Consider the following 23,188-nt stretch of genomic DNA (forward strand, 5'->3'; position numbering starts at 1 on the left):
CCAGCCAAGAGCCCATTAATTTGAATTTCTAGCCCATCTGACATCTGGCCATGTGAGTACTTGAAAGATCATCTTTATCCTGCTGGGCAGTGATCAGAGAAAGGAGGGAAGAGGCTTCTGTTTCCCGTTGCTTCACGCAGTTTCGCAGGGCGGAAATCAGGGTTAGAAATAGCAGGGGATGGGAAGGCTGGCAGGTCACAGGCAGAATTGTTCTGTCTCCTGGGTGCAGGAGGCAGCACATCTGCCTGTCACATGCTGCTGAAGAGACAGACAGAGAGAGAAAGAGAGACCGTGAATGAAAAAATGCACTTCTGGAGGACATTCAAGCCCCGCACAACAGTAGGGTACACTGTGTACCTATCGATCTTTAATAAAGGAAGCTCTTGCCAAAAGGCAATAATAATCTTTTGATCACGCTTTTGACTTGTTCATATGCACGTTTGATTACGAATAGCAGAGCTTTGACCCTGTGCTTCAGTAAAGAGCTGCTGCAGAGGTTTATTCAAAATACAAACCGTTTGCCCTTCCATGCGGAGAAAAGGATGCTGTAGTATACTGCCAAAAAAACAACAGAGTTTTAGCCTCTATGAACTGTTCAAAAATGTATTTGGATTCTTTAAATTAATTGCATAAATACTGGTAGAAGTGTGATTTTGCACCAAAGTCCTACCTATGGCTCCTCCTTTCAGATCCCAAATACTTCTTTACTTTTCTTTTGCAAAAAGTGTAAGTGGAAAGAACCCCAAAAGATTTAAAGTGTCAATGTAATCTATAAATTTATATCCTACTTATGCATGACGAATATAATACTTCGTCATAAATTTATAGAATATTTTAATTCACTCAACAGAGAATAATACAATATAGCAAACAAAAAGTGGCGAAAAGGCAATTAGTGGTCTCTATTTAAAAGTTGTGTATTTTTCTTTAGAGAAAAAAAAATATTTATTCATTTATTTGGATGTATTTACCACCTTTTTGAAGAAATTCATACAAGGCAGTATACGCCAAGAATAAGCCCAACATAGGCTACAGATGATTCAAATTTCAATATACATTATGACATAAGCATACAACTTACACTGTCAACACAATGCACGTTTAAACATCTTGATAGACAGCACAGGGTGGAAGCTTGGTGGAAGTGTTTAAATTACTAGATTTGGCAAAAGTGTGAGTGGAGGAGATTTAACTTGAATAGGAGTTAGCCTGCAGTTCAACTACTGAGCATATTTATGTATCAGTCTTTGTTACGTATTTGAAATAATTGTAATGAATTCTCACACCTATTTACACATCAAGAAGGGTGAGAAAAGAACTGTACGTCCTAGAGCCAGGTGAGTGGACTTTTGTGTCCCAGACTAGCACATGAACGTTCAAATACTCCTGGCTTCCAGCCTCTCGCCTTTACTTGTTCCAGCATTCTCTCGCCTTCATCTTGGCAGTAATCTGCAGTGTGTTTTGCCTCTGTGTATGGTGCCGATTTACAGGACAGTAGGAGAAAGAAGGAGCATGCTGCTCTCTATGAGACCAAAACCAAGAAGAGGCAAAGATCCACACCTGATAGGAATGTATAGAAAAAAAAAAAAGAAGCAGATCTAATTTGGAAGGTCAAATATATTTATTGACAAAATCGCAATATATCTGGCATTGCCAAATTGGGATCTGCTTGTTGTGTACTATGTTCTCTATCCGATACAACTTTGTCAGTGGGGGAAAAAAAGTCCCATGGGTAGTCCTGAAAAAACGTGTTTTCCACTAAATAAGCAGGAAAAAAAATAAAGTCGAAATACCTATGAAGATATGTGACACACAGAGAGCATTTCAGTCCCTACTTCAGGTTGCTGAAATCTCTTCCCATTCCTGTGCTAATATATATGTTTTCTGTTGACTATAATTCTGCCCTGTCCCTAAACAAAAGCTTAATTCATGATCAAAGATCTGCTTTATAAAAGTTTCGTCTTTCTTAAGCAAATAAGGACAAACCCATCCTACATCAGGATTTTTGATGTGAACAGACTGCAGGGTTACATCTCCAAGGTTAGTGTACAAGGGGACAGGAGACACATCACACACAAGAAAAGCTATTTACAGATCACAAAAAAACAAAAACAGAAAGTACGAATAAAAGTAGTACAAAACTCCAGAAAACACAATCTTGATCTCTCCATATAGGCACACAGGGTACTTGCACATTGGTGGGTATTAAGCAACTGCACCAGATCTCTGGAAATCTTCTTTCATTTGGAAGTAGGACATACCGTTGGGTACAGTGTCAGTATCTGCTTGGAGACGCTCTTTGCAAGAGGCATCATTTTTTATTAAAGCAGTGTACTAAACACTGCCTGGGAAACACAGGTTTTTTTTCTCTCTTATTTTATTTGCTTCAAAGCTACTTGAAGGGGTTTTAAAAAAAAAATCATTCAGAGGTAGAATATTTAAAAGCTGTGCAACCTGCATTCAGATTAGGAAAAGATTCTGAAATCTATTCCCTGGAATATGAATTCACGTTTTCAAAGAGACGTCTCTTGAGATGGCTAGAACTTTTCCCTTCTCTATACTATTTTATTAGGTAAACAGCGTTTTAATCGAAACTCACCTACAGCTCTTAAGTATGCCTATTATCAATATTTCAAACTTTGCGTAAGGAAGAGAACCACTAAGGCTAGATTTACCAACCTGTGTTAGTGTGTCAACATGCATTATTCAATGCAAGCCCCATTGTTTTCAATGGAACCAATTTAAAAATAAGGCATGATTTAATAAATCAATGTAGATTATAAATTTAGCACTAAGCATACGCAATCTCTATCTCTGCTGAAACTCTGATTTCTTGAAGCCTTTGCCAGATTTTTTTTTTCTTCCTTACTAGTCTGACGTGATCTTTCCTTTTCTTCTATAGACCTTACTTCAGCTCCCGTTGACTAAATTCTGAAAATAATAGTATTATTATCTTGTGGTGTATCTTTGAACTTGGAGTTAATGAAATATTGTGAAACTTACCCGCTTGTAGCATGCTGTTCAGCCTTAGCCTAGGTTTGCATTGGGGGATCGATACCATCCTATGACTGATTTAAATTTTCAGTCTATAAACAGGATTAGATTTCACTGCAGAATTTATTTGCTTTGGGAATCCAAATTTATTGGGGGGGGGGGGGGGGACATCTTTTCCCTTTCCTGCAATGCGCGGGATTAGTTTTCGGTTCTTCTGTGCTCTCAGGGAGCTCAAGTTCATGTCTTTGACCACCTCCACCCCCCACCTCTTTTTCAATGAAAAAGGAGATTTTGGTATGAAATTCATTAAGTCCCGTGATTTTAGAAAATGACTCTGTTCTGCGGCGAGAAAGTTCTGCCTCTTTATATGGGTCGAGGAGAGGAAGTTTGCACGGGAGAAATGTTAGCAATGATTTAAGTGGGGAAAAAAAACAGTTTATGGCTACAAACCCTGTTGACAGTATTTTCATCCGGTTACAAAACATTTTCGTTCTCTGTTTATGCTGCTTCACACAGAATTGACTGTGATGAGAAAAAAACAAGAGTCGGGTACCTCTTCTATGCATTAACTGAATGCATGCAACCTATTTCGTTTAAGTTGACGGATAAAGGTGAAACAAACTGGCAGGCAGGTAAGGGCTGGGTGAAGGGATTGAGTTTTGTTTAGGGGGAATGTATCATTTACAGTTGAGTCCAACTAAATCACATCAACTGATGTTTCCCTTTTTCGGTGGATTGCGTGGTTCCTGTAGTTTTTCTGGGGGGGGGGGGGGGGGGGAGGGGAAAGGTGCTGCAAATAATCGCTATTTCCTAAGGGGCCCTTTTACCAAAGATTAGCACCTGCTGAATGTTAAGAATCCCTTTTTATACCTATGCACGTCTTAGCATTTTCCAATGGAACGCTAAACTTTTTAGCAAAAGGGCCCAGTGGGTTAGTGTCCTTCTTTGATTATTACTCTTTTGTCCTGGCTCTCCTTCTTATTTATCCTGATGATACATTTCTCTGTCTGAAGATTAATGGGCTTAGAAAGAAAAGAGAACTTTTGTTCACCAAACCGACCCCTTCAGCTGTTTGTGCTATATTAATACTTTAAGGGAGTGATTTTAGAATGCATTTTCCCTACCTTTGCTGCAGGTTTGTATAGCACAAACAAGAACACTGCCAATAAGGGCATTATGGAAAAACAATTCCTGGGGAAGCAGGAAGTTGCAATGTTGTGGGCACATTTTATAAACTATGCATAGAGTCGTCGTCCCCCCCCCCCCCCAACACACCACACACACACACACAACCACACACACACACACACACACACACACACTGTAATAGCTTCCTCAGAGCAGGTGTACATTTAGCAGAACATTGTGAGCTACCAAGGGTCCTTACAGGAGCATATTTGCCTTTTAAAAAACTGGTATAAAATAGGAAATGGTATTAAAAAATGTTTTAGGGCCCCCTGTTATAAAATTATACACTAGATGGTACAGGGTCAGTGCTTATAGGGGATTATGACCTGATTTCTTAGATATACTGACAGCGAGTTGCTAAGTAAGGAGAGTTTTCAATAACAGAACAAAAATTGAAATGAGAAACAGGGATTTAACTGCCAACTATGTTATTGATATTCTATTTTTTACTTTTTTTATATTTTTTTCTAGCGCTCCAGACTTTGTGGCATTCTTTACGAAATGTTATCCGTAGCCACAGGATGGGAGAAAGAGTTTAGAAAACTGAATAGTTCATGTATTGAATGTTGTACCACCATTGCACCGGTGCAAAACTTGAGATGCATTTGGTCAACAACAACAAAAAAAATTAAGAAATTCCATTATTTTCATTGGAAATACAGGCACACTGAATGCTGGCACAAACCTTTAATTAAATTAGCCCCTGAATTGTTACCTATTTCTGTTAAAACTCTTCTGTTCTTGTATGTCTTATGCAAAAGCTCATAACACCAAATTCAAAAGCTGCAAAAAAAAAGGTTACATACTGGATTTACACACAGCCTTTGGCTATCTGAATTTAGTATAAATAAGCCTGATATTCAAAGGGATTTAACAGAGCAATTAACGCGTAATTAAACTCTGGAATTCGTTGCCGGAGAACGTAGTAAAGGCGGTTAGCTTGGCAGAGTTAAAAAGGGGTTGGACGGTTTCCTAAAGGACAAGTCCATAAACCGCTACTAAATGGACTTGGGGAAAAATCCACAATTTCGGGAATAACTTGTATAAAATGTTTGTACGTTTGGGAAGCTTGCCAGGTGCCCTTGACCTGGATTGGCCGCTGTCTGGGACAGGATGCTGGGCTCGATGGACCTTTGGTCTTTTCCCAGTATGGCATTACTTATGTACTTATGTACAGCGAAACTCCTCTGAGCTAGCCGGTCACTGATATTCACCGCTAACCGACTATTCCCTAAACTGATTGGTTAAGGGTAGTCCCAGAACAGAGTTTTCGGCAGCCACAACTGAGCCGGTTGGCAATATTCAGTCCCCTGGTAAGTGAGTAAAGGGCCCTGTTTACTAAGTTACGCTAGCGTATTTTGTGCACACTAAAATTTAGTGTGCACTAATGCTAGAGACACCCATATATTCCTATGGGTGTCTCTAGCATTATTGCACACTAAGTTTTAGCACACACTAAAAATATTAGCGCCCCTTAGTAAACAGGGCCCAAAGTTAGAACAGCAAAACAGTTACCCTCACTTTTTTACTCAGATTTTACTCACACCTCCTTCAGCAGTAGCTCAAGGTCAGCTATATTCAAATACACTGGGTATTTTCCTTGTCATTGGAGGGCTCACAATCTAAGCTGTACCTGAGGCAATGAAGGATCAAGTGACTTGCCCAATATCACAAGGAGCAGCAGTGGGAATTGAGCAGGGCACCTCTGGATATCTAGGCCCATGCTTTAACCACGAGGGCACCTATCTGCTGAGCGAACTGGGCACTAGTCTGAATATAGCCTGGTGCACAATTGACTTTCTTTTTGCCCCACGTACCCAGCTAATTAATGCTGGAAGCCAGCTATAACCCAGTATTGAGTTTCTAGGGTTAGTTCAGCCCATGGCTGTAAACACCTCACAAGCCGCTGACCATTGCAAATTGAATATTGCGCCCAATATTCATATCATCTATATCTATGTAGGGGACAAAAATGAATTGATATTAAGACTAAAGCAAAAAAAATATATATCCAATATTTAAAAAGGGGGGGGGGTTGTATTGTTTCAAGATGGGGGGACTGAATAGCTTAAGGGAATCCTTACAGAGCTTTTCACTTGTATGTCATTCAAATCAAGCTCAGATTGGAAGGAATTTAAGGTGGTCTACAAGAAATTAGTTGGCAATCTAGTTCTGGGGAGCCACAGGAGAAATTATATGTAAAAACATCTCTGGTCAGATTTCTACAAATCCCGCTGCACAGTTTCTCACTGACTTCTAATGAGAACTGTTTGACCATGAAAAGACATTTGTTTTCTTGTGTTACGTAGAGGACAACATTATCTGTAAAGCTTTGCCCCACATGTCCATTAGCACTTTGTGGATGCTAAATAGAAAGATCAAGTTAGACCAGGACCTTCAGGTTTAGTACATGGGAAAAACTTTCTTTTGTCGTGTGCCTGCCTTTTTAGGTGTTGAATGGTTGGTTCCGATTTCTTGGTAATACAGGGTAGTAGCCATTTAAATATGAGAATAGTTGATTGGCATGGATCTTGGTTCATTTAGTAGGTTGGGGGACGATATTGACTATATAGGAGGGTCAGGACACACCCTCAATAAAATGCATTAATGACTCCCTAATTAATTTAGGGGTCTTTTTTTTACAAAGGTGCACTGTTTTTAACGTCTGCTAAATGCTAGAGATACCGATAGGTAAAAAAATATAGATGTCTCTAGCATTTAGCACACACTTACTTTTAATGTCCACTAAAAATCTAGTGTGCCTCTGTGATAGGACCCCTTAGTGGATTTGTTTGGTAAATATATCTGTTTGCCACACAGGAAGCTCAAATGTACATAGCAGCTTTTTGTTTGCATACATTCCAGCTTTCAGGCTATTTTCAGGCAGATTATTTAGTTAGTTAGTTAGTTAGTTAATAGGATTTATGTACCGCCTTTTTGAAGGAATTCGCTCAAGGTGGTGTACAGCAAGAACAAGTCAAATATAAGCAATAGACAATTACAGCCGTGTTATGTTGCAATCTCTCTATCCGTATCTCGATTGTAGTAGATGATTGAACATGTGGTCAAAAACACACACACCTTGAGCAGTATTATCTTATTTAATGGACTGACTGAGAATGTATTATTTATCTCTATGACTTATTGATACCCTTGTAACGAGTGATGGAGCAATGATACAAACAGGAAAAGAACAGGCAATATGGAAGTAAAGCAGTATCACCAATCCAGGGGACACCTTTTAAATTTTGATGGGGATTCTTGTTTTCAAAATAATAAAGATATTTCCTGGATCACAGAAAAGGAAGCTCGCATCCAACACATAGATTAAACACCCCAAAATATCTGCCACATGGAATAAGGAACATGAATGCACTGATGTACACTATTACGTATATTCCACTTTCTATTATTAGTTCACAATACAGACATGAATTATTTTCTTTTTTACATTTGTAATTAGAAGGAATAACAGATGGTGCAGGCTTGGATTAAAGCAATGTGTCCACAAGATAACCTTTTCTGTCAAGGTGAATCACTTGGTAGCAGCACTTTCTGTGCTCCTGAAAGCTTTGCAGTAGTGGAAGAAAATGGTATGTCAAGGTACATGTGTCCATTATAGGGAACCGCTGAGCATTAGTTTTAGTGTTTGCAAATGTGAGCGTATGTAGTTTCAAGAAGAAGAGATCACAGTGCAGGAGAAGACAAAGACTGGCTGTGCTTGAACGAGAGCAATAGAATTCAGTGGAATTTCTCTGCCAGCGCGTGCTCGCGTCAGTCACCTAAATGTGTGTTTTGCTGACGCTGCTTTAGTTTGTACTTGTCACCCTTCCGAGTTAGGGCTGCAAAAATATGGAGCTCAGTCACATATAAATTAATAACTATAGCCATGAAACTGAATGGGGAAACAATCCACAGGATTGTGCTGGTTGAAACTGCACAGCAGAAAATTTAAGAGGCCCCCAAAGCTGCTCAGTGTATACCTCTACTTATCAGATTCAAATGGCAAACGCTTGTTTTCATTCCAGCACATCAAGTGCCTGTAACCGGTTGCATTTTCTCCCTGTTTTGTGAGACACAGAACCTGAATAATGGAAGCCTTTTTCTAATAGTTTATGAGCCATGAGATTGGAAATGTATCTGGATAGACCAGAGCACCAGACTAAGATCAGTTGACAGATTATCAGGTCTTGGTAGGGTTGAAAGGGAGACAGAAGGCAGACAGGGTTGACAGAAAGGAAAGAGGAAAGAGGGGGGTCACTCATCCAGAGCACACAGAATGAGGGCCTCCAAATGTCAAAGTCTTAGGGGTTCTGGTCAGCCCTCTGTCATAGTCCAAGTTTCAAGTGTCTTTATTATTTGCTATACCACCCATCAAAGTCTATCTGAGTGGTTTACACATACATAGTATTTAATAAAAAGAATTTCATGAGGTTAGAAAAGGTGAGAGAAACAGAGCAATAAATTTGTTGCAGTGCAATCCTAATGGTAAAAAGAGATTTATTCCATTATATGCAAGTTAAATATAAAACATTTCCAAATAAGAAAAATACATATTTTAGGAAGGGGAAAAACTGATTTGGATCTTCTGCAAGGGAAAAAAAAACCACATTTTAAATTACAATGGACCACCACTGACCTGTACAGGGAGTTCCTTTCAGACAGCAGAATGGCAGCAATTTGCAATGTGACACCTGCAAAGGAAAAAATCCCTGGCCAGCCAGAAGGGTGCAATGATGTGCATACAATAGTTAGAAAAAAAAAGTTTTGAAGGAAGGGCATTTCTCAGGTCTGCAGTAATCAGATTGGGCATATTTTCAGCCAGGTGGATAATACATTGGTGGAGAGCCTGTGAGAAGGACCTGTCAGCGGGTCTTCATAGCTGTCCCATACCTACAGGAAGCTACTGCTTATCTGGTGACAGGCTGTGAGAAATCAATGTGCTCAGGAGACAGGAGAGCTGTCATTTTGAGGGCATACCAAAAACTGCCAATACTTCTAAGCCTATTTAAAAATATTGGTGTGAAGGGGCTTTAAATGCACACCTTAGCAATGCTAAGGTACAGTTGTTTCACAGATATACAGGACTAGTTGGTCAAAGGTTTAACCCTGAAGTGACAGCCTCTGGGATTCTATTTCCCTTTGTGCCGAAACTAGGTGAGTGTTGGTAAATCTACTGATATGTATCTCTGGCTCCCCATTTGTGTACTTGCCCCTGTCTGCCTTTTTTCTGTGAGCTTTGTTCACCACTAATCTCCATCTGTGTCTGTTTTCCCATTCTTTCTGTCTCTCCGGTACTAAGACCACCTTCTTTAAGAAAATCATCTGAATAACTCCTATAAGTTTGGTGTTGTATCTGTTTTCAAGATACCCGCATGACTAGTTCCCTTTTGATGCATTAGTGTAAACCAGTTTTTAATAGTGGCTGAGCTTTACCATGTCAGGTATCACTCAACGTGTAATTAAACTCTGGAATTCGTTGCCAGAGAATGTGGTAAAGGTAGTTAGCTTAGCGGGGGTTTAAAAAAGGTTTGTTGGATTCCATAGACCACTATTAAAATGACTTGGGGAAGAATCCACTGCTTATTTCTGGGATGCATGCAAAACATAAACTCGTATAGTTTTTCAACGGGAGCACTGTGTTGGTTGTAACAATGTGTAACTATATCTGTCTATAATATTGGGGGAAGTCTCATATAGTCACCAGGGCAATTGTGTCTACCATCAATCTCGGTCTGCCCATTCGAAAGCTGTCCTGAGTGCAATGATCCCTTGAAAAAGCCGCACAGAGCGAAACAGGCACCTGTCGGGGCCATACCAGCACCTGGACTAACAGAAAAGTGGAGTTTCCTATCCACCTTATAATTGAAAGAGAAAAACGCCTAGATTTCAACCCAAATCGGGAGATAGACGTTTATCTCACAAAAACGAATAAATCGGTATAATGGAAAGGCGATTTTGGACGTTTTCAACTGCACTCCATCGCGGAAGCGTACAAAGTTGACGGGGGCATGTCAGAGGCGTGGCAAAGGTGGAACTGGGGCGTGGTTATCGGCCCAACAGAGATGGGCGCCTTTCGCCAATAATGGAAAAAAAGTATGCGTTTGTAGCTAGAATTTAGGGCACTTTTCCTGGACCCTGTTTTTTCACGAATAAGGCCCCAAAAAGTGCCCTAAATGACCAGATTACCCCCAGAGGGAATCGGGGATGACCTCCCCTGACTCCCCCAGTGGTCACTAACCCCCTCCCACCACAAAAAATGATGTTTCACAACTTTTTATTTTCACCCTCAAATGTCATACCCACCTCCCTGGCAGCAGTATGCAGGTCCCTGGAGCAGTTGTTAGGGGGTGCAGTGGACTTCAGGCAGGTGGACCCAGGCTCATCCCCCCCTACCTGTTACAATTGTGCTGCTTAATGCTTATTAGTCGTCCAACCCCCACAAACCCACTGTACCCACAGGTAGGTGCCCCTCTTCACCCCTTAGGGCTATAATAATGGTGTAGACTTGTGGGCAGTGGGTTTTGAGGGGGATTTGGGGGGCTCAACACACAAGGGAAGGGTGCTATGCACCTGGGAGCTCTTTTACCTCTTTTTTTGTTTTTGTAAAAGTGCCCCCTAGGGTGCCCGGTTGATGTACTGGCATGTGAGGGGGACCAGTGCACTACGAATCCTGGCCCCTCCCACGAACAAATGCCTTGGATTTATTCGTTTTTGAGCTGGGCGCTTTCATTTTCCATTATCACTGAAAAACAAAAACGCTCAGCTCACAAATTGTCGAATAAAACATGGACGTCTATTTTTTTCGAAAATACGGTTCGGTCCGCCCCTTCACGGACCCGTTCTCGGAGATAAACGCCCATGGAGATAGACGTTTTCATTCAATTATGCCCCTCCACATGTTGGATGTTTGCAAGGATAAGCACACCCACGGCACTTCACACACAGCCTCATTTAAGATTTCAGCAGGAAGTCGACAGAGGTTACAGAGAACAGACACATTTACAAAAAAAGAGACTATTGTGATCAGTTATACAAAAAAAGAAAAAAGAGGAAATAATCCTAGCACAAAAGTACAAAAAGTAAACATGAAGAAAAAACTTAAAAGCAGGAGGGGGCCATTCGATGATTACATCTACCACCAAATGGGCAGACCGAGATTGATGGTAGACACAATTGCCCTGGTGACTATATGAGACTTCCTCCGATATTATAGACAGATATAGTTACACATTGTTACAACCAACACAGTGCTCCCGTTGAAAAACTCTAGGAGTTTCTGTTTTGCATGTTTGACAGTGTTAGTAGAGCACAGCCATAATAGTGAGACAGTATTTCTAGGATAAGCAGCATTAAATGTATTGAACTTTTTTTTTTTTTTTTTTTTTTGGGGGGGGGGGGGGTACCAGGTATTTGTGACCTGGATTGGCCACTGTTGGAAACAAGGATGCTGGGTTTGATGAACCTTTGGTCTGTCCCAGTGTGGCAATACTTATGTACTTATGCTGAAGATGTCACTGATGCTGCAATCTGGGTAAAAGGGGCCAGGGGCAATGGAATACAATTTTGATTGGAGAAGCCAAACAAATCTCTATTCCTGACCCTGCTCTTCAGTTGGCAATTCTGTGTTCAGACAAATATATGTCATGCCATGACCTCTGGAGCCCACCCTATAATGCTGCCTTTGGAAGAGGCAGAGGCTTCATGGATTCTTAACCACTAATGGGAAAATATTCAAAGAGATGTAACCAGCCAGAGATCGGAAATCCTAAACAGACTTTCTAAAAATCATAAATACAGGGTTTATTCCAAGAACCATTTTCTACTCCCCCCCCCCCCCCCCCCCCCCCCCCCCCACACTCCATCTTTCTCTCCAATGGGCATTAGATTATGGTGACTATATTTCTCAACTGTATCACTGTGGCAGCCCTGCTGCTGAGCATTTCATATTCTGGTTGAATGGTTTGTTAAAAGTTAACCCTCACAGTTACCTCTTCCTTTTAAAATCAGCCTGGCTCTGTTTTCCCAGCAACCTGTTATCCTTAGCTCCTGCCTAAGGACAGTTACTCACTGCCAGTAACGAGCACCACCTATGAACAAAAACTCGGGATGGCTATACAAGAGAATAGGAATGACATCAACTCACACCTACACCACATTCCTGTGGAGGCATAAACTGTGCACTCACAGAACCAACCAAAATAATTATAGTCACACATGCATGCCACACACATAAAATACATATATATACCAAACATCTGCTCACAGTATACATTCATGCTGCATATATGCAGTTAATGTATATACCAAAACAGCTCACAGATAGGGTGTCTGTGCACGTTGTAGAGAAACTCATATACAGCCTCCTTTAGTCCTTAACTACCTAAATCAAAGGCTGAAATTTAAATCTGTCTTTTCCACTCCTTGCTTTTCTTTCTCTCTCACGATCTCATTTTGCCTCAACTCGGATTAAGGAGGACCAAATTGCAAACGTTTTATAAACCAAATAAACGAAGAAGGAGCAAACAGCAACCACCTCTGCACGCCCAACTGTAGCTGCTCCTCCGGCCGGGGAGAGTATGGGGGGGGGGGGGGGGGGGTTCTAATAATCGGTTCAGGGAAAGGGGGCTTCCACGCAGAATATGCATTCTTCTATCACTTTGTTAACCGAGTTCATCAAAGTTAGGTGTTTGTAGCTTACACGCACAAACCCGCCCAGCTGTTGAAGTTAGAAAGTGACCGCCGCCCGAGCTCTTGATCGCCTGCTGCAATCAAAGGAAGATCTCCAGCCAAGAGCCCATTAATTTGAATTTCTAGCCCATCTGACATCCGGCTATGTAAGTTCTTAAAAGATCATCTTTATCCTGCTGGGCAGTGATCAGAGAAAGGAGGGAAGAGGGCTTCTGTTTCCCATTGCTTTCACGCAGTTTCGCAGGGCGGAAATCAGGGTTAGAAATAGCAGGGGATGGAAGGCTGGCAGGTCACAGGCAGAATCGCTCTGTCTCCTGGGTGCAGGAGGCAGCACATCTGCCTGTCACATGCTGCTGAAGAGACAGACAGACAAGACGGTGGAATAAAAATGCACTTCTGGAGCAAATCCAAGCTCTGCAAAACTATAGGGTACACTCACTGTGTACCTATCATCTTTGTTAATGGAAATTCTTTCTTCCCAAGAAATAATAATAATCTTTAGACCACGCTTGTTCAATAGCAGAACTCTGACCCTGTGCTTCAGCAAAGAGGTGCTGCAGAGGTTCCTTCTGAAAACAACCCATTTGCACGTCCACATGGTGAAAAGGGTGATGTAGCATACATTACATTACAATACAAAATATTATATTCCACAGATACAGAGAAGTTCTCTGTGGATTCAGATAGCCAGAATCTCTGAGCTGAGACATCAACCGCCTTATTTTCAAAACAGAAAGACGCCCATATTTGGACCCAAATTGGAAGATGGGCGTCTTTCTCCCGTGGGCGTCCAAATCGATATAATCGAAAGCCGATTTTGGGCGTCTTCAACTGCAATCTGTCGTGGAAACGGCCAAAGTTGATGGGGGCATGTTGGAGGCGTGGTGAAGGCGGGACTGGGACGTGTTTATCGGCTGAGGAGAGATGGGCGTCCTCGGCCGATTATCGAAAAAAGAAAGGCCTTTTTAGCGCGAATTTGGGTCACTTTTTTTGGACCCTTTTTTTTTCACGAACAAATCCCAAAAAAAGTGCCCCTAAATGACCAGATGACCACCGATAGGGAATCGGGGATGACTACCCCTGAATCCCCCAGTGATCACTAACCCCGTCCCACCCAAAAAACACAACTTTAAAACCTTTTTTTTCCAGCCTGTATGCCAGCCTCAAATGTCATACCCAGTTCCATCACAGCAGTATGCAGGTCCTTGGAGCAGTTGTTAGTGGGTGCAGTGGACTTCAGCCAGGTGGACCCAAGCCCATCCCCCCCCACCAGTCACACTTGTGGTGGTAAATGGGAGCGCTCCAAACCGCCCCCAAAACCCACTGTACCCACATCTAGGTGCCCCTCTTCAGCCATAAGTGCTATGGTAATGGTGTAGAGTTGTGGGGAGTGGGTTTTGTGGGAGTTTTGGGGGGGATTTGGGGGGCTCAGTACCCAAGGGAAGGGAGCTATGGACTTCAGAGGTAGTTAACTTTTTTTTTAATTGTTACAAGTGCCCCCTAGGGTGCCCGGTTGGTGTCCTGGCATGTGAGGGGGACCAGTGCACTACGAATCCTGGCCCCTCCATGACCCAATGCCTTGGATTTGTTTGTTTTTGAGCTGGGCGCCTTTGGTTTCCATTATCGCTGAAAAACGATACCACCCAGCTCAAATCCACACAAATCCGATGCATTTGCTGGGCACAAACTGTATTATCAGAAAAAAGATGGACGCCCATTTTGTTTTTGAAAATACGGTTTGTCCCGCCCCTTCACGTACCCGTTCTCAGAGATAGACGCCCATGGAGATGGGCATTCGCGTTCGATTATGCCCCTCTAAGGGTCTCATTTTCAAAACAAAAAAACATCCAAAAATGTCATAAAGTGGCAGAAAAACTCAGACTTACCCATCTGAGCCAGTCTTGTTCAACAGAAGATTTAAAGCTTTGCAATTTTCACTGACGCTCAAGCGTGGTGCCCCAGGACGGAGGCATGGTGCACAGCATTTTCAACATGACTCTGAGTCCCATATGCCATGAGACTCTTCATCCCTGAATTGGTGATAACCGCTGCGGAGAATCCGAGTGAATGTCGATATAGCTGCTACAGTTCGATCTGATGACATGGCAGGTGACGATCCCCAGTTAATAAGGAGGCAATTCTGGTCCCTTGGTTGTTGAATGTGGAGCCAGAACACCTGAAGTAGTTGGTCTCAGACCCCTCAATTCCTTACTGGAGTTACCAGTAGTGTGAGGAAAAGGAGAAGATTGCATTGGAAGAGATTAGGATGCTGTTGGGAAGTTGGAAGATTCCTTGCTTATCAGATTTGAACCATTTCAGTGCAGGAACGATTATTCCTTGCAGTCCCACATAACTGGCATGAGGAACTTTTGGTTCAGTATAAGAAACAGGTTTTGGCTTTGAGAAGGATTGAAACTTTGAAAGAAGAGCATATTATGTTAGTTAAAGACCATATGGTAACTTATCAGAAGCATGACACACATTTGAATTTGTGGTTTATTAACTTCCCCAAATCTCCAGTTACTGCACCTTTTAATATGCTTAAAAAGTATATTATGGAAATTTTGCAAGTGCCTAAGCAGTAATTAACACCAGTAGTCCACGTGTACCACGTGAACTAGAGGAAATCCACAGATTGGAGCAAGAATTAGGAGTCAAGAGCTAGTATTGCAAGGCAATCCTAACCATGGGCTGGGCAAACTGCTCAGGGCCGGTAGGTCAGTCCTAGGCTAAAAGGGGGAAAGGGTCTCAGGAGAGGAGGAGAGAAAAAGGGAAAGATGGGGGTGAGCCAGACCCCCTAGCAATAGGAGGATTTACTTTTTAATTTTTCTGCTCCTTGGAGGTGGCTTCATTGCTCTGGCAATCTGCGTGTTGGTTTCGGGCCTGGTCTGCTTACTTGAGATCCAAAGTAGTTCATGACGTCTGGCGACTCCCCCCTTCTGTGCTTTGGCAGATGACCAGGCGGAGGAGGTGTCACTGATGGCTGGAGATTCATTTTGATTAGGATCTGTGCCCAGAAAAGGTGAGACCAGGGCCCTCCCCTCAGCCCCTGTGCAAATCAAAAGCAGCAGCAGCCTTGACAGCCTTAGCGGTAGAGGCGACCTATAGTGAGAGGGTAAGTGGCCCAAAATGATTAGTGGTGCACATGGGTGAAGGGTAAAGTAGCCCATTGTATTGGTTGTGGAAGTGGATGGGGGGCCAGCTGGCCTCCCCCAGAGTGCTAATATTGATGCCAGTGAGGAGGAGCTTAGCGGATGAGGTGATGGGCTTGACTTCCTGTGTGGCCTCCTTAGTAGGTACTGCAGGTTTGACCCTGTTGCGGGTGGTGGAAGCATCCTGTTCACAATTGAGATCTCAAGACAGAAGTGCATGTTGTGTTTTGGGAGGAGCTACAGCAGGTGACTCTGCTATGGGGGGGGGGCAGAATGGGTCTGGTGCAGGAGCTGCAGAGCACTGGGATGGTTTATCAGGAAGCCTTGAATTGGCTGGGTCGGGATCTCGGGTGCCAGAAGGTATGGAGGGGAGTGGTGGGTTTTGGCAGGGAGCTGAAGTGCAGATGGGGCTGGAGGTGCTGCAAGGAGTGGGTCTGCAGCAAGCTGTGGGCTGACCAGCTGGGATTATGCCCCAGATGACTTTTGGAGCTCAGACACAGTAGGGTTTTTCTTATGGGCAGGGCCCTGCATAGCCAGTGGGTCAGGGTTGGTCAGGATTCCCATGGTAACTGATGGGTGGCTGGTTTGATGGTGTTTCTGGTGCAGGCTGCATTCTACCAGGGCCATTTTCCGAGGCATTTGGTTCTGGAGCTGCTGGTCTTTCTTCTCTTTCTTTACAAGGTCAGAGGATGGAGGAGGAACGGAGAATGGTAGCTGAAGACCATCCATCTTCAAGTGGAGTGCTGAGAGTGCCAGCTGCGAATGTGCTGTCTGGACCCCCTCTAGCCCGTACAAGCTACCAGGTCATGGCGGGGGTTCCAGGTCAAAAACTGGTGTGAAGTCGGTACATCCAAGTGATGGAGGGGCAGCAGCTCTTAGCGGCACTGCTATGTCATCTGGAATGGGAGCCACAGGAGGAGGACCTACGGCTAGTGGTAATGAAACTGCTACTAGCTTGGGGACTGTAGGACCTGCGAAGAAAAATATAAAAAGGGAGGGACAGGCAATTCAAGGACTCTTCTTCTTCTTTCTCTTCCTCTTCTACATCATCTTCTTTCTTCTTCCCTTCAGTTTTGGGTGGAGAGGCTGCAGTGGGTCCAGGAGTTTCTAGGTCAGAGGGGGGGGGGGGGGCAAGAGAGTGCCTGCAGTGGTTGCCCTTTCTGAACTGTGGGAAAAAGTATCATGCAAGCTGTGTAGGAAGATTAAGAAGTGTAGGTGTATCAACATATTCAAACTCAAGGAAGGCAGGATGAAGAGGAAGGAGAAAAAAAAAGCAAAGCAGGAAGCTGTGGAGGACAAATCAACAAGGGTGCCCAGGAACATAATCAATTGGGTTAGGTGCTTTTTAAGATTGGCCAGAGTGTGGGGTAATTCTACCCCTGGCCAGTAAGGCCTGCTCCTAGCATATTACTACTACTACTACTATTTAGCATTTCTATAGCGCTACAAGGCATACGCAGCGCTGCACAAACATAGAAGAAAGACAGTCCCTGCTCAAAGAGCTTACAATCTAATAGACAAAAAATAATAAAGGTAAGCAAATCAAATCAATTAATGTGAACGGGAAGGAAGAGAGGAGGGTAGGTGGAGGCGAGTGGTTACAAGTGGTTACGAGTCAAAAGCAATGTTAAAGAGGTGGGCTTTCAGTCTAGATTTAAAGGTGGCCAAGGATGGGGCAAGACGTAGGGGCTCAGGAAGTTTATTCCAGGCGTAGGGTGCAGCGAGACAGAAGGCGCGAAGTCTGGAGTTGGCAGTAGTGGTGAAGGGAACAGATAAGAAGGATTTATCCATGGAGCGGAGTGCACGGGAAGGGGTGTAGGGAAGGATGAGTGTGGAGAGATACTGGGGAGCAGCAGAGTGAATACATTTATAGGTTAGTAGAAGAAGTTTGAACAGGATGCGAAAACGGATAGGGAGCCAGTGAAGGGTCTTGAGGAGAGGGGTAGTATGAGTAAAGCGACCCTGGCGGAAGATGAGACGGCAGCAGAGTTTTGAACCGACTGGAGAGGGGAGAGGTGACTAAGTGGGAGGCCAGCAAGAAGCAGATTGCAGTAGTCTAAACGAGAGGTGACAAGGGTGTGGATGAGGGTTTTGGTAGAGTGCTCGGAAAGAAAGGGGTGGATTTTACGGATGTTGTAAAGAAAGAAACGACAGGTCTTGGCGGTCTGCTGGATATGAGCAGAGAAGGAGAGAGAAGAGTCAAAGATGACCCCAAGGTTTCGAGCTGAGGAGACAGGGAGAATGAGAGAGCCATCAACAGAAATAGAAAATGGGGGGAGCGGGGAGGTGGGTTTGGGGGGGGAAAATGAGAAGCTCGGTTTTGGTCATATTTAATTTCAGGTGGCGTTGAGACATCCAGTGCAGCAATGTCAGACAAGCACGCTGAAACTTTGGTTTGGATGCAAGGTGAGATATCAGGGGTAGAAAGGTAGATTTGGGAGTCATCAGCATAGAGATGGTAGGAAAAGCCATGGGATGAGATTAATGAACCAAGGGGAAGAAGTGTAGATAGAAAAGAGGAGGGGACCAAGAACAGAACCCTGAGGTACGCCGACAGGCAGAGGGATAGAAGTAGAATGAGGATCCACCAGAGTGAACACTAAAGGTGCGGAGGGAGAGGTAGGAAGAGAACCAGGAAAGGACAGAGCCCTGGAATCCAAGTGAGGACAGGGTATCGAGAAGTATGCTGTGATCGACCAGTGTCAAAAGCAGCGGAAAGATCAAGAAGAATGAGGATGGAATATTGACCTCTGGATTTAGCCAGTATAGGTCATTGGAGACTTTAGTAAGCGCAGTAGTTTCGGTTGAATGGATGAGGGCGAAAACCAGATTGTAGTGAATCAAGAATAGCATGTGAGGAGAGAAAATCAAGGCAGCGGCAGTGAACAGCACGCTCAAGTAATTTGGAGAGAAAAGGAAGGAGGGAGATGGGTCGGTAATTAGAGGGACAAGTAGGGTCAAGTGAAGGCTTCTTAAGGAGAGGTGTGACCACAGCATGTTTAAAGGCAGCAGGGACAGTCGCAGTGGAAAGTGAGAAGTTGAGAATGTGACAGATAAAAGGAATAAGAGTAGGAGAGATGGCATTAAGAAGGTGGGTGGGAATGGGATCAGAGGAACAGGTGGTACATTTGAGGAAGAAAGGAGAAGTGTAGTTTCCTCAATAGTAACTTCAGGAAAGGAGGAAAGGGAATGAGGGGAAGGAGAGAGAGGGGAACGGACTAGTGGAGGGAGAGCTGGTGAGGTAGAGAAAGCAAGGTTTATGCAGATATGGTCCTAGACTCGTATCAATGCTTTGTCAGATGGGCGTGGCTTAATTAAATGAAGCCTTCCATGACATGCTGGCGGAGAACCTCCATATTTCCTGGGTCATGCCAGGACATCAATGTATGGTTAATGCACATGGACCTAGGCCTGTTTCCAGTGGGTGGGGAATGGTTGTGTGTGTGTGTGTGGGGGGGTGGGGTTCACCAAGAGCAGGGCTTAACCAGCCTGTCAGTCAAACATCTCCCCAGGGGTGAGCTCAGGTTTTGTGGTGGGGAATGATCTGTGTTGGAGATATAACAAGCTTCATGCCCATTCCCGGATTTCAAATTCTGGCATGCATGCTCCCAATGCAGACTGGGACCCCGGTGGTCAAGTGCCCCAAAAAAGGGTTCCATGCACCCTCCTGCAGCAGGAAAATAAAAAGGTTTTCGCCAGGATACTGAACCCGGTGTCACTGGAGGCCATGACACTGTGGCTCCAGATATATGACAATAGGGTGGCAAGTGATTTGCTGGAACAGGGTTTTGAGAAAGATTTCCATATCCCCTTCCAGGGTGATATGTGGGATTCGACGAGTGTTAACTCCATCACCACCAGACACTTTAAAGGAAATGGTACACCAGAAAACTGTGGGATGAGATACTAAAAGGGAAGGTTGCAGGTCCATTCAAGCAGAAGCTTTCCTGGTCTTTATCATGTCCCGCTGGCATAGTCCCTATAAAGGAGCAAGGGAAGTTTTGATTGATACATAATTTGCCCTTTCCCCCTGGCAAGTCAGTGAATGTCAGCATTCCCAGAGAGCTGTGTACTGTACGTTATACTTCTTTTGACTGTGCCTTGCGCTTGGTGCTCAGTACGGTAGAGGGGCCCTTCTGGCGAAGGTGGACATTAAGTCGACCTTTCATCTTTCACCTTTTACCCATTCATCATCGTAACCTCTGCTGGGTTTTAACTTTCATTGGATGTTTTATATTGACAAATGTCTCCCCATGGGGTGCTCAGTGTCTTGCTTCTTGTTTGAGGTGTTCAGCACCTTCTTGTAGTGGGTCATGGCACGCAAGGCCAGCAATGATACCATGGTCCATTATTTGGACAATTTTCTGTTAGTTGGCCCGGCTGATTGCAGTGATTGTGGTGACCTCTTGCTGACATTGTGATTGTGCACAAAAGGCCTACCTATGGCTCCTCTTTTCAGATAACCTACAAATCAAGAGCATATTTATGCATCAGTCTTTGTTACATATCTCTCTATATAAAACGAACCTCCAACTTTCTATGAAGCCTCCACAACTCCGAACGTTCTACATGCATGGTGGTGAAACCTGAAATTCACCCATGCCTGTTTGCCCCGCCCACGCGTCAAAAGTCATGATGTCGAGGGCGGAGCAATCACACTCAACAAATCAGATCGCAAAGCCATTACTAAGTGACACAACGTCACTTAAGATGCATCGCAGACAAATGAAAAACAGCACAACAAACCGTTGCTACGCGACGTACAACGTCACCTAAGATGCATTGCAGACCAACGCAGCTATGGAGAAACCAGAGAAGGGCGGAGTCCTGGAGACTAAAGGCGGAGAGAATGGACTTCCCCACCCCCTTCCTATAATCAAGGAAACCATCGCAAGCAGGTACTTCCCAGACCCGATTGAGAGGAATGGTTGGCGGGGGGGGGGGGGGGGGGGGACAAGGGGAGAGAGCAGAATCCCAGCCACAACAAACACCCCCTCCCCCGCCCGAGACACATCGACCCCCCCAATGCCAACATCAACACCTTTGCCACCCCCTCCCACTGGAAACGCTGAGCGACTGCTGCTGGCCCCTCCCCCATACCAGCGAAAGTGCACAGTTTCAGCCCTTCACTACGCCCCGCCCCCCGGGGTCGCAGACACTCACCCCTCCACCCCCACCCCCACCCCCCCCAGGGCTGGAGCTACGAGAGGCTAGCAGAGGGGAGCAACTACGGAGGAAACCAGAGAAGAGCAGAGTCCTGGAGACTAAAGAAAAGTTGTTTCTAACAGCATTCCTTAGTGGATACCTGCACAAAAATTGAGAGATAGGAAGGCCAAAGTCAAATTTCAGCCGCGCAAAGGATTTAAGGGCTTCATTGGTAATAAGTTGGATAACAAACCAAAGTGTTACATTTCTGCCAAGCCTGTTGTTCTTATATTATTCCATATTAGGACATCTTCTAAGGCATTTGTGAGTTTAGCACGAGACTACTTCTTCAAACTTAGACACCCCCAAAGCTACGTGTGAAGTAGCATCAGTGAGACTGGATCATGGGGAGTGATTGGCGGGGGGGGGGGACTTCAGATCTGTATCATGTTACATGTTCTGATCCCGTGCTATCTGGCATAGCATATAACACAGAGCCTGTGGTGCTTTAACTGTGACTCACATACGCAACTGCACACCCTCATTCTCACACACACACTCTCTCTCTCTCACAGACACACTCCCACCCAGACTCACTCTCTCTCTCTCTGTCACACACACACACTTGCACACTCACTGTCACACACACTGTCAAACACAGTCGCACCCACTCTGTCATACACACACACTTGCACATTCACTCTCTCACACACAGTCACTCTCACAGACACTCTCTCTAACATACACACTCAGCGGAAAACCTTGCTAGCGCCCGTTTCATTTGAGCCAGAAACGGGCCTTTTTCACTAGTTTGAAATAATTGCCATAATGAATTCTTACACTTATTTACACACCAAGAAGGGTGAGAAAAGAGCAGCACATTCTGGAGCCAGGTGAGTGAACTTAGGTGCCCCCAGATTAGTACATGAACGTACAAATACTCCTGGTTTCCAGCCTCTCACTCATGGGTGTAGTTTGACAGTTTCAATTTTGGGGGGGGGGAAAGGATGGGGAGTGTCTCTCTCCCGCCACCCCCTGCTGCTGCCACCGTGCTCCCCACCCGCCGCCACTCCCCCCACTGCCGCACCGCCACCACCACAGCGCTGGAGTCTTCCAGTGGCGCCCGGTATCACCCTCCACAATCTTCCAATCCCCCGAGCCACCGGCATTCTCAGCGAAAGCAGCACGCCACGCTGCTTTAGACCTGCCCTGGAGGCCCTTCTCCTCTCCTACAGCTTCCTGCCTGCATGGGAACAGGAGTTGAAGGAGAAAGAAAGGCTTCCAGGGGCAGGTCTAAAGCAGCATGCGTGCTGCTTTCTTGCAGAGGCTGCTAGCGGCGCAGGGATTGGAGGATGGGGTGGAAGCTCATTTGGGAGGGCACTGCCCCCCTCGCCTCCCCAAACTACACTCATGCTCTCGCCTTTACCTGTTCCAGCTTTATATCTCCTTTATCTTAGCAGTAATCTGCAGAATGGTATGCCTCTGTATGGTGCCGATTTACAGAGCAGTAGGAGACAGAAGGAGCATGCTGCTCTCTATCAGAAACAACTCTGTAAGAGAGAAAAAGTCTGTGGTATCATGAAAACTGTCTTTTCCACTAAATAAGCAATCACAACAAGAAAAAAGATGTCACAATATTAGTGAAGGTATATGACACATATGACAGAATCCACAGTCTCCCACTAAGTGATGGAGTTTCCATTAAGTGGTAGAAATCCCTACCCATACTTGTGTTAATATATACCTTTACTGTAGATTACAAAAGTCCTCTGTCCATTAGCAAAATCATCAGGGAAATCATTTTCTGATTTATAAACTTTTTTTTTAATAAGCATTAAGGTCAAACCCATCATACATCAGGTTTCAAGATGTGTACAGCCAGCAGGGTTACAGCTCCAAGATTAGTGTACCTACACATTACACATAAAAGTAATTTGCAGATTTAAAAAAAAAAAGTAAAGAGTAAAATTTCAGGTATTACAAAACTTCGGAAAACACAATCTTGATCTCTCCATACA

The 23,188-nt window shown here is 44.2% G+C and overlaps 1 protein-coding gene across 1 annotated transcript in view; it reads left to right on the forward strand.

Annotated features, from left to right (window-relative positions):
* The first annotated feature begins 7 nt into the window (after positions 1 to 7).
* Positions 8 to 23,188, forward strand: part of ESRRG (estrogen related receptor gamma) — a 1,192,991-nt gene continuing 1,169,810 nt past the window's right edge. The window contains exon 1 of the mRNA XM_030196026.1: positions 8 to 52. The gene's annotated coding sequence lies outside the window, so the exon portion shown is untranslated. The remainder of the gene's footprint in view (positions 53 to 23,188) is intronic.

The sequence above is a fragment of the Microcaecilia unicolor genome, chromosome 3, assembly GCF_901765095.1.
Source record: "Microcaecilia unicolor chromosome 3, aMicUni1.1, whole genome shotgun sequence".
NCBI lineage: Eukaryota > Metazoa > Chordata > Amphibia > Gymnophiona > Siphonopidae > Microcaecilia > Microcaecilia unicolor.